At 36.2% G+C, this 19,298-nt stretch overlaps 1 protein-coding gene and 1 non-coding gene across 4 annotated transcripts in view; both read right to left on the reverse strand.

The window, feature by feature from the left end:
* Nucleotides 1-19,298, reverse strand: part of RhoGEF3 (Rho guanine nucleotide exchange factor 3) — a 920,825-nt gene that overhangs the window by 396,819 nt on the left and 504,708 nt on the right. The window lies entirely within an intron of this gene.
* TRNAR-CCG (transfer RNA arginine (anticodon CCG)) lies at nt 1,770-1,841 on the reverse strand. Its single transcript has one exon. It is a non-coding gene; the product is annotated as a tRNA-Arg (tRNA).

A 19,298-nucleotide genomic window follows, 5' to 3' on the forward strand; every position in this document is an offset into this window, starting at 1 on the left:
CAATAGCAAAGCGGCGGTTGTCACACGTGTTTCTCCGACCCAATACCAGGCGGCGCTGATGTTTCCTTTTTATTTTTTTTTTCTTTCTTTTCTCGAAGTAGTTTTCAACTAACTCGTCGTAGGACGATGGTTATTACACTGTGATCTCGGGAGGGGATTATGAGGGTAAATTTCAAGCGAAAGGGATAGGATAGGAAGGGGGGGGGACAAAAATAAGGGCGGAAGTTGTGTGTATGTGGTGTGGGAACTAAAAATTCATTCAGAGTAGGAAAATGCATGGGGAGATAAGTAAATTTAAAGATTCTCTTTTCTAAAGAAGATTTGTATTGATGTAACAAAAAAGATTTTGAAATAGAAACAGCGTTTCTGTATATTATTACCTGTTTTTTTTAATCATCTTTGCTCCACGCGTTATAAATCCACTTTTATGAAGAGATTCTTTGTCAAAAGCAATACAATTATATCATTATAAACACTTGTAAATTCTCCTTACTTATTTCTTAAAATGCTGATTCATTTACTATTGTCTTGAAAATTAGTTTCTCGTCGAGACCAAAAAAAAAAAAAAAAAAAAAAAACGAAGTGCAAATTACAGAGAATGCGTACAGTAAAAAAGTGGAAAGAAATCTTTAAATTTTACGTCACATATTATGCCGGCCGGATAAATGAGACGGTGATAAAGAGAAATCAATGAAATGGTGGACTGAATAAAGTGGGAGGAAATGGGGGAACCTCAAGAAAACCCACGAGCACGGTGTTCGTCCACCACAGAGCCTACTTGGTGCGAGCTAGGATCGAACCAAGGACCCCATGCACCAGAGGTGAACGCTTTACCACTGAGCCAGTATGCCCCCTGTCGATTCCGTCTCATATGGCCTTAGTGCTGAAAAACGGACTTGAAACCTCACTCGCGCGCCACTTTATGATCCCTTAAACTCAAGACTCTCGTATAACCTTTCAATCAGACTCCCCACTTACGAAACCTTAATCACAAGCCACCATAGGTTCGTTTCCCTCAAACTACTCGCTACGTTACAATCCCTTAAACACAAGTCAATCTGACGCTATGTAACGGCCTTTCAGTCCTGTCACATTTTGACTCATAAACTTCACACACCACGACATTTTGAAGCACAACCTCTACAAACGACACATCAACTTCCGTAGCACAGGTCATGGACTCGTGTTACCTACAAGACAAGACGTGAACAAGAAATCAGGTTTTCTCGTCTCGTAAAGTAAATCTTTGTTAAATCAAGTAAATCTCGTCTCGTGGACTCCCACCCACTTTATTCTCCTGATTTGGCACTTTTTAACTTTCATATATTTCCAAAGCTCGAAAAGAAGTTGGAAGGTACTCATTTTGACACTGATGATGACGTCATACATGCCGTTGATGGAATTTTACACGCCTTCCACAAATTATTTTTTTTTTTCAGCAGCATTAACGAACTTGAATATCGATTAGGCAAAATGTGTTGACTTGTCGGGAGACTATGTTGAAAAGTATCAACTTCCATAAGCTCTCTGCTGCTAGGTTCACAGGAAGGCTTAGAACTTTTGTATCAACCCTGATTTTATGTACTGACTTTAAAAAATGAAATGAAATGAAATCTTTAAGTTTTACGTCCCACGGTTATGCCGGCTAGGCTAAAGGAGACGATGATGATGAGAAATGAATGAAAATGGTGGAACGAAGAAAGTGGGAGGAAACGGGAGATCCTCGAGAAAACCCACGAGCACGGTCTTTGTCCACGACAAGGTCCACACGGCGCGACCTGGGATCGAACCAGGGACCCCAAGCACCGGAAGTGAACGCTCTACCACTGAGCCACCGCGCCCCCTACCCTATCTTTCTTTTGTTAATTTCATATAGAAGTTATCAGAATCATTTTGCGTCACGAAACGTTTACAAACACAACTATGTACAGTGCGTCCCACTAGCTTTCAAACCCGAAAAAAACGTTATAATTTCCGAACAAACGTACATAAGAAAATGAAATTCACAATACTCGTACCTTGTTTCATGCTAAACACGAGAAAGGGTTGAACAGAAACGCACACGTTAAAACAAAGACGATAGGTGGCGCCAGGGAAAGTGCTGCTTGGCGTGGTGCGGGTGCGTTAACGTGACTCGAGTCGCTGCATCGCGAGGATGGTTCTGTACACCGTACAGGAACGCGTGTTCATTGTTAAAAAATATTGGATATCGGGATCCTATCAGACCGTTCAACGTGAATTTTGCCGTGAATTTGGATGCCGTACAGGACCATCGAAATCATCAATACATCATTTGATGAACAAGCTCGAAACAACAGGAACGTTGCTTACGGAACATGAAGGCGCGCGTCCACGGATGTCCGAGGAGACAGTACAGAATGTACGGCAACGTCTTTTGCAGTCCCCTAAGAAGAGCCTGCGTCGATTATCACAAAAGGTAGGGATGTCAAAGTCAACTGTGCAAAGAACCGCCAAAAGAGCCAAGCTGTTTCCATATCGCGTTACAGTCGTCCAGGAGTTGAAGACTACAGATTGGAAAAAGCGCGTGATGTATTGTCGTTGGTTGCAAGCTTTGTTGTATGACAATCCAGGAATCCTAGACTAAACTTGATTCACAGATGAAGCTTGGTTCCATCTCAATGGTTATGTGAACTCGCAGAATACTCGGGTGTGGGCCGCCGAAAATCCGCACGTGTACCATGAGATTCCACTTCATCCCTTGAAGGTGGGAGTTTGGTGTGCAATTTCCCAACAGTGTATCACTGGACCCATCTTCCTTGAAGATACAATGAACACACAAGTTTAGTGAATTTGTGAATCAGCTGGACGATCAAGAACTGCGTCGCGGTTATTTCCAACAAGACGGAGCAACGTGCTATACTTCCAACATGGCCATGGCAGAAATTGAGTCCTTTTTTGGTGACAGGATAATCTCCAAAGGATTGTGGCCGCCAAGATCCCCGGATTTGACACCACCTGATTTCTTCTTATGGGGTTTTCTTAAAGTTGTGTCTACAGAAACAGCCCACAATCACTGCAAGAGTTGCGAAACAACATTGAGAATGCGATTCATGAAATCACACCGGAGACTCTACATCGGACTTTTCACGATATGGAACGCCGTGTACAAACATGTCTTGACGTCCAGGGAGGATACTTTCAGCACCTGCTGTGACGGTCATGTATTCAGCATGAAACAAGTTACGTGTATTGTGAATTTCATTTTCCTATGTATATTTGTTCGGAAATTATAACGTTTTTTTTTTCGGGTTCGAAAGCTAGTGGGACGCACTGTATAACGACATTGGGATAGCATTTATTATTGGAGTACATTGGGGAATCACTTGCATATTTCTAAACTGATAAATGCTCTCCACTGTGTTTTTTCAATCACTCTATCAGTTTGTAGCTTTTATATATGAATTATAAAAAATTGTTTGAGATCTAAGACATTGATGAACAAGTATACCTATCCCGCAGGAGACTCAAGAAATTTCTCGTCTCGTCTCAAATTTGAAAGTATACTTCTCGTCTCGTCTCAAATTTGAAAATATACTTCTCGTCTCGTTTCAATTTTGAAAATATACTTCTCGTCTCGTTTCAATTTTGAAAATATATTTCTCGCCTCGTTTCAAATTTGAAAATATACTTCTCGTCTCGTCCTAGAATTGAAAATATACTTCTAGTTTCGTCTCAGAATTGAAAATATATTTCCCGTCTCGTCTCAAATTTAAAATTATATTTCTCGTCTCGTTTCAATTTTGAAAATATACTTCTCATCTCTTCTCAAATTTGAAAGTACTTCTTGTCTCGTCTCAAATTTAAAAATATACTTCTCGTCTCGTCTCAAATTTGAAAGTATACTTCTCGTCTCGTTTTAATTTTGAAAAATATACTTCTCACCTCGTCTCAAATTTGAAAATATACTTATCTCGTCTCAAATTTGAAAATATACTTATCTCGTCTCAAATTTGAAAATATACTTCTTATCTCGCCTCAAATTTGAAAATATACTTTTCGCCTCATCTCAAGTTTAAAAATATACTTCTTATATCGTGTCAAATTTGAAAATATACTTCTTATTTCCTATCAACTTTGAAAATATACTTCTTATATCGTCTCAAATTTGAAAATATACTTTTCGCCTCATCTCAAGTTTGAAAATATACTTCTTATCTCGTGTTAGATTTGAAAATATACTTTTCGTCTCGTCTCAAATTTGAAAATATACATTTTTTGTCTAAATTTTGTACATATATTTCTCGTCTCGTTTTCGAGCTTACTCGAAAATTTTCTCGTCTCGTGACCAACACTATTAGAGATATAGGGCTCAAAAATACTCTCTGGACGCTAATGATTTCAGAAGAAACGACCGCAGCCAGATAATGACTATAGAGTATTCTGTTTATTATCATCATGATGAGCGCTGTAGATTAATGTTAACACACACAATGTACGTATCAATGATGAAATATTGTAATCTAGCATGAGATCAAACATTTCGTGAGGAGTGGGTGTGGTTACATAGGCGCACTATTGTTCTCAAGACTTCGCCTACCACCACCTACACCAATTAAGGTTTCCTTTTTTTTTTTAAAAAAAAAAAACCTAAAGTGAAATATGGATAGAAGAGACTGAGAAAGAGGGAAGCTTCGAAAAGGAACAAAAAAAAATCAATATGGTAGCTGCTGTATTATTCAACCCCATCAACCTCCATCGCCGCAAATAACCATCAGACTTCCCCCACCCCACCCACTTTAATGCCCTAATTTCGAAAAACTTGTAAGAAAGTTTGAAACAACTTCCTTTCCCCAATTTCTTTGTTTTTATCTCTGTACAAAAAAAAAAAAAAAAATGTGATGAAGGGTTTGAGGACATGACAAGTAACGTAAGGTGCATGTAGTTTAAAATTCTTTCCTAAGAAAGGCTATGAATAAAGAGGTGTCACATGCTGAAGTCGAAAAAGATCCTAACAGGGTATTAAAAAGTTTGATACATATATATAGGGTGTTTCAAAACAACTCCGACAGCGTTTGGGAGATGATTTCTGACACCACGATAAGATGAAGAAAAAGTATAGACCAATGTGCGTGCACAAATGCTTCCTTTCGGAGTTATAGACTCCCGAAAACATGAAAAAATGAAATTTAAAGGTCCATATAGCTGCAAAACTATGGACCTACTGCAGTCGGGTCAAGACATCACTTAGGAAATAGTATCTGTCCTATACAAATATTTAAGTTTCCCAATCCTGCGGTACTTCCACAACATTTTTATATAGGTAATTGGTTAATACTTCAAATTATATGCCCCTAACCAAACTCCCTTTATAAAAATTGTTGAATGAGTACTTTAGAATTCCAAAATGTGTATTTTTGGATAGCGCACAAATTAGATTCTAAGTGAACTCTTGACCCGATTACGGTAGATCACATAGTTTTGGAGCTATGGTAGTGTGAAGTTCATTTTTTTTTCATGTTTTCGGCGGTCTATAACTCCGAAAGGAAGCATTTGTGCACCCACGTCTATACTATTTTGTCTTATCTTGATGTCAGGAATCACATCCCAAACGTTGTCGGGGTTGTTTTGAAACACCCTGTTTACATACATACGTAAATACAGGGTGTGGGAAAATAAGATTCTTCTTTCCAAGAAGCATGATACGCTGTTGTAAAAAAAAAAAAAAAAAAAAAAAAAAGAAAAAAGAAAAAAAAGAAAAGAAAAAAGAAAAAGAAAATTATTTACCACTTTAATTGATGATTGTTCATGTAACGTAAATTTCCATTAACTTCCAGAGATGTCGTACACAGGGCTGTGCGATATTTCGATTGTTCGATATTTTTCAAACATTAAAATATGGATATCAAAAACATATTACTGTTACGAATTTCGATATATCATATTTCAAAACTCTTTTTCTATTGGTTGAATTAGAATTTAGCGCCCCTTCAAGACTAAATGACATGTGGACCTATGGTTTAAAGCGGGATTCGAACTGAACCCGGGACGCCATGCACAAGATTTTTTTCGGTATTTCAGTACTTTTCTTTATTTCGGTAATTTTTATATTTGGTATTTTCCAAATATTTTGATTTTATTTTTTATTTCGGTATTCGATATTCTGATAAACTACAACTAACGAAAAATTCTGGAAAAAACCTCAGGAAGGGTTATAGGTGGGTAATTCATTTACTCTGCGATTTATATAGGTATGTGACAACTGGAAATTTAGGAAGCAAACTGCAGACATGTTCAGTGGCGGCTTTAGCAGTTAGGCATGGGCCTACCCAAAAATTCTGAAAAATATATAAACGCTAAAAGATAAAATAAAGAGTAAATATATTTTCCACTATTTACATTAATAGTAGATAATTATTTAAGAAATAGCATCAAACACTACTGTAAAAGTAAGTTTCTACTGCCATTAATCAAACAAATGTATATATGTATCCATAAGGGTGGGAGAGGGCCTACCCAAAAATTAAAATCTTAAAGCCGCACCTGGACATGTAAATTAGAATTAGGGATAGGCCTATTCAAGAATTGCCCAATGACTTAGCCGCACTGAAATTTCGCTTTTCATGTGATCAGTGAAGTCAAGCAGTGCTTGGTACGATCCAAACAAAGATTGCTGACCATTCGTAATCACCAGACAGTGTTCGTATTGAGGCGTCCACCCAGCGTTGTGATGATAATTGGGGAGCCATTTGAAACAACGAAGTAGAAACTCCGGTCTAGAAATCCTGCATTAACGGCAAGAGGAGCCGATGTACTGACCACACATCACCTTAAACGCATGAGTGCCACAAGCGGTCTGGTAAGCCCTGTCCCCTTAAGAACTGTTGCGCCAGTTTTTTTTTTTTTTTTATGTACTCTATATAAGAACTGAATACTTATCAGATATAAGGTTTTCTGATCTCTTAAAGTATGAAAAAAAAGCAACATTCTATTGCTCCCTATTCAAGCTTCCTGATAGTTGATGTCCTGTTTAGAAAAAACAAAACATAACTATATATTTGCTGTTCTGGAATTACTAAGAAATAAATACTATGGTGGTGGGTATGTACACTCATGTTCAAAATTATTGTCGCATGTTTATAAATATATTGTTGTAGGAATATAATTTGATAACGAATTTGCCTGGTATTTCTAATAATGTTAGTATGTATATAATCGGCAAAGACTTCTATGTGGAAAATTTCATGTCAAAAGAGCAGTAAATACGAACAATAAAACGAAAATAAAACTTTCCTGTCAAAGGCACGTAGCCAAGGGGTGGGTCCGGGGGGTGCGGATCCCCCCCCCTCGGAACCAGAAATGTAACAATTAAGGAAGGATGAAACAAAGAAACGAGAAAAAGAAGAATCAGTGTTAAAAATATAAAGTTACAGCAAGCGTTTAGTTACTCTTATGAGGAGGTTTGTGTGGAGGAAACTAAGGGGGGGGGGTCAAGTTGAAAATTGATATTATTGTAATGGAGCCTTCCGAATTCAACCTGTCTCCATACTAATCCTATGGACTACAAATGACGATCGATAAATCGGTTCGATCAGATAGACTCTCAGAAAAACTTCAGAAACTCGGAATATTATATCTTTTTCAATACTTTTTGTTACATTCTTTTACTCGAGAATCTTCATAGTTCGTTTTTAAAATACTTACTAACATATCCTTATTTTATTGTCCTAAGAAACCAATATGGGTATGTTGCCAATAAAATAGTTTATATTGATCGAGTCCCTGGTGTGTAACGAGAGTAATTTCATGTCATGCTCCCCCCCTCCATCACGAAATCCTGGCTAAACGAACAAATATATGTTTCCAGTAAACTAGTTTAGAATGATCGTGCCCGTGGTGTAATAACCGCAATATTTCGTCACGGACCCCCCCCCCTATTATGAAATCCTGGCTACGTGCCTGCCTGTCCACTTAGCAACATTTTATTTTACTCATTCTAATTTTCATATTTATAATGATTTTCCTATGAAATTTACCACAAATATACATATCCCGATTATACACATAGTTTCAGTATTAAAAGTATCCTACAAAATCATTATTAAGTTATATTCTTACAAGAAGGCATTTATAGATATGCGACAATTATTTTGGACATGAGTGTACTTCTTTTCCTAAGTGTACCTCTTAAATGTTCAATGTACTTTAGATCCTAAGTGTACCTCCAAAATGTTCAATATACTTTTGATCCTAAGTGTACCTTTTAAATGTTCAATTAAACTTTTTTTTTTTTTACCATTCTTTGACGCTTGACAATAAAAAAAAAAATTGGAATTTCCTCCAGTAAATGTTTATTTAGGTGACTCATCGTCTACCAAAAAAAAAGTCTCGTTGTCCTGTTGTCTCCACCCCCACACCCTGATCTTCCAGCAACTGCTCAAAACATTTCGAAGGCATTTCCTATCATTCTTTCCTGTTAGTTACGTCGTCATCTCTTGTTCGTTCTCTGAGTTCCTCTTTTCTTTTGGTACCTCCATCTTGTATTTCTTTAGAAAGCATGTCTATTTTTTCTTTCCTTCTTGAGGCTATCTTTCACTTTACTTTTCTGTAAAAAGTGGAAGAGAATTTTGTCAAATGTCAATCACTGGTTGCTACATTTTACGTAACTATTGAAATAAAATATTTACACTTATAAAAGTTCCTTGATTATGCCTTATAGTAGTGTTTCTCAAACTGTGACACGGTGAACGCACTTTGTTGCGTGAAGAAATCTAGAACAGCTCGGATACGTTTCTCAACAAATATTGTATTGTTCGTATGGTGAGGGTCCAAAGAAACAATCTACAGCACTGGCAACACTGTTTTTTACCATTGAACATAGATCGTCGTACCACTGTGGGACCCAAAAGGCTGGTGCGATTGGAAAAATGCTAACATTTTACATTGAAGATTACCTATTTCCAATGGATTTTAATGTGAAACCTCTCTCTTTACCCATACACCCGGTATATGAAACTTACAGGCTATTGCAATTTGTCTTCCCTAAATGACGCCCCTGATTGTTATCCACCGGATTTCTTTCTTTAAAAAAAAAATACGATTCAGTGTACTTTTAGTGACAAAAATAAATGAACTAACAGTGGCGGATCTACAAGGTAAAAACTGGGGGACCAGCCAGAACCCAGACTTATGATAGGTTTATCATGAGTTTACTTTAAATTTTCAAAAATGTATAAATAAAATAGTTTCAATTATTTTTGTTACTCAAAAAACTGCGAGCTTATGCCACGGCCCCGGGCTAGAATCCCCACTGAGAATTAGTGCTAGAATTTTCTTTTTCCATTTTCAATTCAAAGAAGCATAAAGCTAACAATTAAGTTTGTACAATATGTCCTACTAGAAAATTCAGAATGTAATTATTACTATTAACTTGAAAAGTTGTATGTTATTTTCTTATAAATCTCAATCAAACAATAATTCATATAACTAATTAAATTTATTCCGGGCGGAAGCCATATATTGACATGTAAGTTCAACAAAAACAAAGGTAATTAGCTACTGGTTTATGTTCTAATTAGATTATTTATTTTAATTACTATTCTATTGTTGTTCTATTATGTATTAATTTAATTAAATTTGTGTACGTTATAAGCGCCATCCAGAAACAATAATATTGTATATTATCTTTTCGTAATATATATACAGTACTCATAAAAAACACTAAATTTAATTTCATCATAATAAAAATACCCCTTTACTGTTTTATTTTTCAAGGTTTGTTTCGCGTGATGTCAAAAGATAGCACAATGTCGAAAAATTGTGACTGTGTAATGTAATGGCTGCACAATGGAAGTACTTGTTATTTGTTTAGTATAATATTAATAAGGAAATAATTTATTATCGAAATGGTGACTTTCATTTCTGGTATTATGTAATGTGTCAATGTCAAAGTTGCTTTCAGTAGATGATCCTACTGTATTACCAAGGAGAATTCACTATTTTAACGCATACTGTGCAATTTGCATAAAACTGGCTTTGGGGAAGAATTAAATTAAATCATTCAAGTTTTACGTCCCATGGTTATGCCGGTTAGGCTAAAGAAGACAGTGATGATTAGAAATGAGTGGAATAGTGGAATGAAGAAAGTGGGAGTACCCCGAGAAAACCCACGAGCACGGTGTTGTGAAAGGCCCTATGGTAGTAAATGGCCAAACTGTATGTGAAGAGCCCCTAAAGAGGATTTACTTGAGTAGAGCATGCACCTAGTTTATTACTTTATTGTGTTAGTGGGATGTACTTTAGAGCTACCACTACACAATACTAAATTAATTAATAAACCGTTTATATTTTTTTTATTGAGTATAGGGCTGAGTACTGACCTTTGAGAATAAGATAAAAAGATAGAATGCAGGAGCTATAAAGCTGATATTTGATAATTAGAAGCAAGAGAATAGCGTTAATGGTTACATAAAATTTTAAAAGAAATTAAAAATAAAAGAATATACTGTACTGCCAATGATACCGAAATGGTACACACTCTTTATTTTTTTTTCGTTACTATATTGCTCCTGTGTCAGTACTTGGGTTTTAATGTTTTTTTTCTGTGCACCGTTAGGAAGTGATAATACATATAGGAAGCATTGAGAAGTTCTTTATACAATTTTAGCTGAAAAAGGAAAACATGATATGGTACATCTAAAAATTAGTGTATTTACCAGTTCCAGAACCATTGGACAATTTAGCTATGAACCAGCCATTTGTGTTTTGATATTATTTAATAGCAATATTTGAAGATAAAAAAATGGTATAATTTTTTTGAATGACTTGAACACATTTTATTTTACACTTTTCCACTGTGCACAGGGATAATTACTAACCTTGTGTATGTTTATGCAGATATTTATATATATATATATATATATATAACTAGAGAAGTTTTTTTTAATAAAATGTTTATCCAGTTGATGTTGATATTTGTTTTTAAGTGATTTTAGTATAGAGTTCGATTAACTAGGATTTGTACACAATTTTAATATTTTTATGTTACTGTTTTTCAAAAGGAAAAGTTAAAGTTTACTAAAAACCACATATATTTTAAAGTCAGGATTATAGTCCGTTCTTAGTCCTTTGCAAACACTGATTATTTGGTACAAGATGTTTTTAGAACTTTTAATTGTTTATGATAAACTAACAGCTTTGATTTTTTTGATGTTAACGATTTTTTTTTACACTGTATGTGATCCGCCAAAGATGTGTTATGTGAAGCAACACATTATTATTCTCAAAACCAAGGGAGCTACATTGCCCTGACAATGTCTGGTAGGCGTTAGTCTTTTAACTGCCAGCAAGGTTGAGCACTTTTTTTAAAAAAAAAAAAGAAAAATTTTTAATAATACTTCGATTATATACACTAAACGTGTAAAAATATAGCATTGGTTTACTGTATTTAGTTTATGTTTATTGTTCTTCTCTTGCAGAAGCGGCGATTTAATATTTTAGAACACATATTGTTTTTTTTACGAATTATTTTACTTTACGTGTTAACTATTCTTTGGCTCAAGCACCTTTTTTTTAAACTTTTTTCTTTTGATTTTACCCTATTTTTTTTTAGTTTAAAACCGGAGAAGTGCTTTTTCTCTCATGTCCACTTTAACCGTTTTTTTTCCTTGCAAAGAATTTGTCCAGAGCGGCTCCACAGGCAGATTTCACCCTTGCTTTCAATGGTCACTGTCCTTGAGGCGCTGTTAACGAATTTAGTTTTTGATGTGGTATATTTTTTTTAAAAAAATAAAGCAAACACTTTTTAGTTTGTATGGATATATAACATATTTCAATTTATGTTTTAATTTTTTTTTCTTGACTATAATAATATCAAACACTCATTTAAGGTTTACTATATAAATTAAAACAATATTAAAAATAATAATTACAAAAAAAAACAGCTGGTTCGTTTAACTCCCTTTTGCCTCTCCTACATGGATAAAACAAAACTTTGCTCTCTCAACTATATATGTGTGTGTGTCTGCTCTGTTAGCAGTCTGTTAAAACAGAACCAAGAAAGTTTTTAAATATTATCTGGACACATACTAATAGCAAAAAAAAATGAAAAATAGAATGATATACTAACTATAAGGTATGGTGTCCCTATAAGGTAAATTACATGACGTCAATATTTATTGTTTAAAAATGTGAAAAATTTTCAACGTGCGGTAAGCACATGATTTTTTTTGCACCAAAATTTGCTCCCCCTTCCGCCGAATTTGCATGAAGGGCTCTATATAGAGATTTTGAAGAAATAGCGAGATAAACCGCTCTTGTTGTAGGGAGTCGCTTTTAAATTCCAATTTTAATTTTATTTGGAATAATTCTTAAGAATAATGTTTTATATTTACTTTATACGAAATTAATATATTACCTTAAACTTGTTCTGTGATTACATGATAAACAAAAATACAAATTTAAATACAGATATGCAAATAGGATAATTTACATATAAAAATATAAAAAACTACTGAGCACAAACTGCACTTTACAATTTCCCCTTTGGAAATGTGGAATGTGTTTACTAACACAGAACACATTTCCAGAGAAGTGCACATTTGTTAGATAAACTTGTTTTATACTTTATATATATTATTAATTGATTACATAAGAAAATTACAATTAACAAATTAGATAAGCACTAGAAGAGTATTTCACTATTTTTATTTTTACTAATATACTAACAATACATAACGAATTAATGATATACATGAATTATTTAAGGAAATGCGTAAATGATCCTATTTTATAAATACAAAGCTATTTTTATTTTTTTTACACCTAATTTGACTCTAAGATACATTATAATATAATTATGTCACAATATGTGATAATACCATATAGATTCTTGTTACTCTTAATAGTTTTGTAATTACGTCACATTTTTGGTATTTCCCACCACCTGATTTACTACTGTTTCTTCTCTTTTAATGAATTTTTTTAATAGGTAGGCATTTTTTTTATTTTGACTTTATTTGAAACTGGGTCAGCCAGTGTGTACATATTTTTTCCTGACGTGCCTACAATACGCTAGGGTCCCGAAAACAGGATTATGAGCTTTTTGGAAACACCTGTTATTGCATTTGACCTAGGAAAAATTCTGGCCAGTATAAGTTTACCCACTTGGTACACGATGGTACGATGTGACTTGTTAAAGTACTTTTTGCGTGCAGTTGCATTTTTTGCTAGGTTTCTACCTGCAATTTTAATATAGTACTGCACATCATGGCGTCTTTCCATTTTAGGAATTTTGAAGATTTTTGCGATGTCTCTGGACATGGATTGTCCAAAATGACATTCGTATGCAGAGACGCCAGTGGTCAGGTGTTTCGCTGAGTTTAGACATTTTTTAATTTTATTTAGATACTTGGACCACATCTTTTGATTGTTATGACAGTATTTTTGAAGTAGACGAACTGTTGCCTTTACTGCCACTTTTGCCATTTTTCCCTGTGGATAATAGGGAATGGACATGATGTGTTTGATGCCTAAATTGGATATTTTTTGCTTTCACTGCTCCGCGGTGAACTGAGAGCCTTTGTCCGTGAGGACTAGTTTTACACTGGGACTTAGTTTTAAGAACTCCTTAAGTTTTTTTATCGCTGTGGCAGTGTTTGCCTTTTGGCAAGCATACAACGCTACTAGTTTTGAAAATGCATTATAGAATACTATTATATAGTTGACGCTGCCTATGCCTCGTGTCAAAGGACCACACCAGTTGATACACACTAGGAAACTTGGGCGGTTTACTATTACAGGATTGAGAGGTCCTGGCAGATAGCAGTGTGGTGGGTTAGCTTTTTGGCAGATGATGCAGGATGCACAGAACTTTTTTACAAATGCACGCATCTTTGGCCATTTAAAATACTTTGACAGAAGTGGTAGTAGCTTACTGGCCGACATGTGCCCCCGATTTGAATGATAATAATCGAGCAGAGGAGCTACTAACACTTCTGGAATGCAAATACGGACTCCATTTTGGTTTCGTTTACACAGACGGCCGCTTAAGAGCTTGTAATGGTGACGATTTTTTTTACTTTGGGTGAGTCCGTGTTTTCCTCCAAATCCCTCTTTATTTTTCCATAAGTGGGATTTGAGGATTGCATTTCTGGCAGTTGCGATGAGTTTTCGCAATTCGCACGGAACCTCCGTAAGAATAGCCATTAGGGATTTTTGTAAAACTGGTTTTTTACACACTCTCAAATCTTCCTGCAAGTGCGGAGGGTATCTCGAGTGATAGTCACTAATGTTTTCACTTGATTTTACGAACTCGAATTTGAAGTTCAGGTTTGAGAGTGTCAGAACCCATTGTGAGATCCTCTGGTTCGTAAGACGACAGAGTAGAATGAATTTTAGAGCCTGATGGTCGGAACGAAATTTGAACTTGTGACCAATTAAGTATTATTTGAATTTTACTACTCCATTAATAAGACCTGCAAATTCCTTTTCGGTGATGCAATAGTTCCGTTCTGCGGCGTTGAATACGCGCGATGAAAACCCAATAATCCTTATATCATTATTTTTATTTTGTTGATATAGGAGTGACGAATACGCAAAGTTGCAGGCATTACATTCCAAAATGAGCTGCTTGTTTGGCAGAGGTTGCTTTAATACCACTTTTTTTTGGAAAATATTTTTTATTTATTTCATGGCCTCCTGATGACAAGGTTTCCACTTAAACTTCACGTTTTTTTTAGTAGGCCGAATAACGGGAAAAGAACTTCTGAGTACCTTCGACTGAAGCAGCGGTAGTACTGACAATATTTAATAAATGATCGTAATTCCTTAACATTCTTAGGTGTTTTAAAATCGATCACCCGCTTTACTTTTTCCGGATTTTTTTTGATACCGTATTGAGAAAGTTGGTATTCAAGTATGTTAATTTTCTGACGAGCAAATTTGCATTTTTTTAGTTTAAGAGTTAGGCCACCTGCTGTTAATAAAGCGAGCACTTCGTCAAGATGACGCATGTGCTCATTAAATGACGTATTTTTTACTACAATGTTATTTACATATTGACCACAAAACTTTTTTACATCTGGTTCAAGAATTGAATCAAGAGCACGTACATACGAGGCTAAACTTTGTTTAGTGCCAAACGGTAACTTTTGGAAAACATAAGATATTCCTTCGTGAAGAAAGCCCAGATACTTTTGATCACTTTCTCGCACCTTGATTTGAAGGAACATTTTTACCCCATTAACAGAGCTAAATCACGACTTATTACACATGTCTTGCAGCACAGACAGAGGTGGAATTGGGCGATTACATTTTGAATTTGATATTTTTTTTAACGAATGTCCATTAATGCACACCCTCACTCTACCGTCGCTCTTAGGCGTTACTACTAATGGATTGGCAAACGATGTGGCTTGTTTTTGAATGATTCCCCAGGCTAGCCATCGATTAATTTCGTTGGCTACCTGGTTCCTGTATTTTACTGGGTATGGATACATTTTAGCTTTCACAGGATGTTTGTCCGTTATTTTGATTTTGTGCTCATAATTGGATATGCACCCAGGCTTGATATCGAACAGTGCCTGATGCTTTATTAACACTGCTTTTAAACTTTTTTTCTGTTTCTGTGAGATTAGTGTACTTGTCGACGTAGTCTTTTATTTTTGAGATGGATGCACGGGTTCGGATTTGCCTCCAATCGGATGGCGAAAACACATAAGTTGTTAGCTCTTGTGTGGTTGGGTATCTTTTCTCCAACCTAAGCGCTTGAATGACCGTGTTTTTTACGGGCTTACTTTTTTTTAGGGTTGCTATGTATACAGGCATGGCCTTCCGTCTTTTGTTTGACGGGTAATTTTTATCTAAATACACATCCCCTAACTCCCCAACTGGAACCCAGGTGCTTTGGCAATCCATCTCCCACTCCAGACAGCGTACGACTAAGTCCTTTGAGTGACAGTTTATTGATTTAAATTGTATTTCTACATCATGTGGATTGGTAAGATGTAGAGTTTTTTTGTCATAATTCAATATGGCACGTGAATCGTTGAAGAAGTTTGAACCCAGAATAAGCGAACGATTTAGACCGGACACAATTATTTTCACAGTATGAAATATTTTTTTTTGAATAACAAGCTCTAGCATTGTTTGTTCCACTAACGCAGCAGCTTTTTTGCCAAAAGCGGAGGTTACTCTAATATTATTTGCACGCAAAAATGCAGGGGGAGGGTGGCTATCCTTAACTTTATTTCACAGTTTTTGGGAAATTGCGCACACGCTGGCTCCTGAGTCTAGTAGTGCGTCAACTGCTTGCGCAAATACTACTACGTGAATCTCGGGGAGTGATATTACATTATTTGTAGGCATAGGTTTATGGCTCGTATCCAACAAATCTTTAAAAATAGAGTTCGCTTCTTTAAAAATATTCCTGTTAATGTTGACATTTTTGCCATTTTTACTTAATAATGAAATTTTACTAGCACTAGCCTTTTTAAAGTGTGTACGGTTGATAATCTTTACACAAGTTTCCCAATTTTTCCTTTCATTTGAATCTTCATTTACGGAAATTTTCTTTATGGCGGTTTTTGGCTCGTCACTCTCAATTTTTCTCTCATACACATTTTCTCTATTTTGCACATACTTGGGATCTATTTTTGAAGACTCAGTCGGGGTATTCACGCACGCATTCGACCTACCGTCCCCACAAGCATGTGCAGTTACACCTCATTGACGAGTCAACGGCGATGCTCGACTATTCATATCTGGGTTGTCATTTTGGTTATGGGTAACTGTTTTTTTGCTTTGGTCATATGTCTCTAACACATGTAGAGACTCGTTTCCCCTGAAAGCAGTTTTCTGCTGGCCGGGAAAAGGTTTAACATTACCCCGCTGACCTCGTGCGCGACGTGTTGCATTTTTTTTTGTTGCCATTTTTTTTACCTCGTGGGTGTGATACACCTCCACTCTCGTTGCCACGGTTACGAGATGGGCTGTTTTTTAAATGATGTTTTTTTGGTTGTTTCTGGTAAGGATTCCGGTTGTCTCGCCTTTGCCTGTTTTGCCTTCGAGACGAATGCGTACCGCTTGGGCGTGGGGAGTTCTGTGACCTGCTTTCATAATTGATTTTTAACATGTTCACTCCCTTTTTATTATAAGTGAATGACTCGCGGTCTCGCATTGAGGTTTTTAACTCCTGCACGAGAGTCAGCAGGTCAGAGATATTTTTAGGCCGGGACGAGACGACTGACCTGAATAACCAAGGTGGTAATTGCCGTGTGAGAACCTTGAGGAGGGTTGATTTGCACATACTAGGAGACAGAATACTGTTTTTGTGTAACAGGTCGAGCAGATAGTTGGATGGGGATTTATGCAATTGTGAGTCATAGTGAGACGTAAGAATGGTTGCACGCAAATTTGCGAGACGTTCCTTGCTTAAATACGTCTCGCGGAAGAGGGCAACAAACTCGTTATAACTTTTTATCTTTGCTGCAGTGACCTGATACCAAAGTGCTGCCGAGTTTTTAAAGCATTTTGACACTAGACTAAGCCTCAACTTATTAGGTACACCACTAATTTCGAAGTAGCGGTCTAGATCCACGAGGAAGTTATGAGTAGAAGTCTCGTTTTCATTTCCTTGATAAGTTGGTAGTGTAAGGTCCCTATGGAGGAATCCTAACGCGGTTGCCATATTTACACCCTGTGCCTGGTTGCTAGGAATGGTCCTTGACGTAGAAGGTTGCGCGTTGGTGTCAGTCTCGCGGGCGTCTACTAAGTTCCCAGGTTGAGAACCCAGCAAGTCGCGTTCTGAAGAGATCTGCTGGGTTAATGGTGGCGAGATGGCTCTGGGTGACCCTGCTGACAATGTGGCGATTTTTCCATCCACAAGTTCAGCTGTTTCACGCTGCACTGACTCTTTCCACTGAGCCATTTTTTTTCAGCTTTTTACAAACATTATTTACAGTCTCTTGCATTCGTTGAATGCTTCCATTGCATTTAGACCTAATTTTTTCCAGAGGCGTTTCCTGCTGGAATTTTTCCTTTATCCTTGCTATTTGTGAGGTGAAGTTCACCTCAACTCTCTTTACTTCCTGGCTTATTTTTGTTATTGAGTGTTCTACACCTGCTACTCTCTTTGTGACACTGACAGTGGTCTGCTCCACCCGGGACGAAACCTGCTGCAACGTTTTCGTTAGTTTACTGTAATTTTCATTAACTAAATTGGCAACCTTGTTTGAGTTTTCATGTACTTGACCTATTTTAACGTTAGTCTCATTGATGTGGGAATTTAACTCCCCCCTGGTGGATTTTAACTGCGATCGCAATTCGTTAGATGTGTTTTTAATGCGCTGAACGAGTTGGCGTTTACTACTTTTAAGCTGTTCTTGAACTATATTTAACCTACGCTCAAGCCTGAAGTTGTTCGTCTTAATTTTTTCTTTGAGTCGCTGATTGCTTTTACGAGATTCCCTTCGCACCTGCTCTAAACCTGATTTTAGTTTCCTCGCACTAGATTCTAATTTTTCTTTAAGTTTTTGGTTACTCTTTTCCAGGCTTTTGGTATCCTGTTTAACCTGTTCAATTCCTGCTTTTAATTTTTTCTGACCAAGAAGAATTTGTTTTAAAATTGCTGTTAAATTTAGTTTTCCTGCATTGCTAGCCCATACGTTTGAGCCATTAGTTTTATTTTGACTTTTTTTTGGAGTTGAATTCGAGACCACCAGTGACGTATTACTGATACTGGGAGGGGGGTCGTTGTTTTTGAGCTTGGACACGTTAGTCTCGATATCGGAGTTTGCGTTTTTTTTTGTGCAAACTCTTCGTTTTTTAGTTTATTTATTTTTTTAGCAATCGAATGAGTGACTACCATTAAACTAATAAAATTTGTAACAAATTTAACCTCCCCCTAAATTGTATGCCTGAAACTCTAATTACACAGAATAAAATATCACAACATATACACCAAATAAACAAAATAACTCTATTTCTGCAATATTTTTGGAATCGCTATGTGAAACATCAAACATACCGAAAATTTAAGCCAAAAAATGTTGAGAAAGCTGACTCTTATTCAATGTCACCGTAGGATAAGATGAACATTGAATTGCCCCACGCTGGGCGCCAAAATTTATTGTGAAAGGCCCTATGGTAGTAAATGGCCAAACTGTATGTGAAGAGCCCCTAAAGAGGATTTACTTGAGTAGAGCATGCACCTAGTTTATTACTTTATTGTGTTAGTGGGGTGTACTTTAGAGCTACCACTACACAATACTAAATTAATTAATAAACAGTTTATATTTTCTTTATTGAGTATAGGGCTGAGTACTGACCTTTGAGAATAAGAT

The sequence above is a fragment of the Thermobia domestica genome, chromosome 4 (assembly GCF_964235325.1).
Source record: "Thermobia domestica chromosome 4, izTheDome1.hap1.1, whole genome shotgun sequence".
Taxonomy (NCBI): domain Eukaryota; kingdom Metazoa; phylum Arthropoda; class Insecta; order Zygentoma; family Lepismatidae; genus Thermobia; species Thermobia domestica.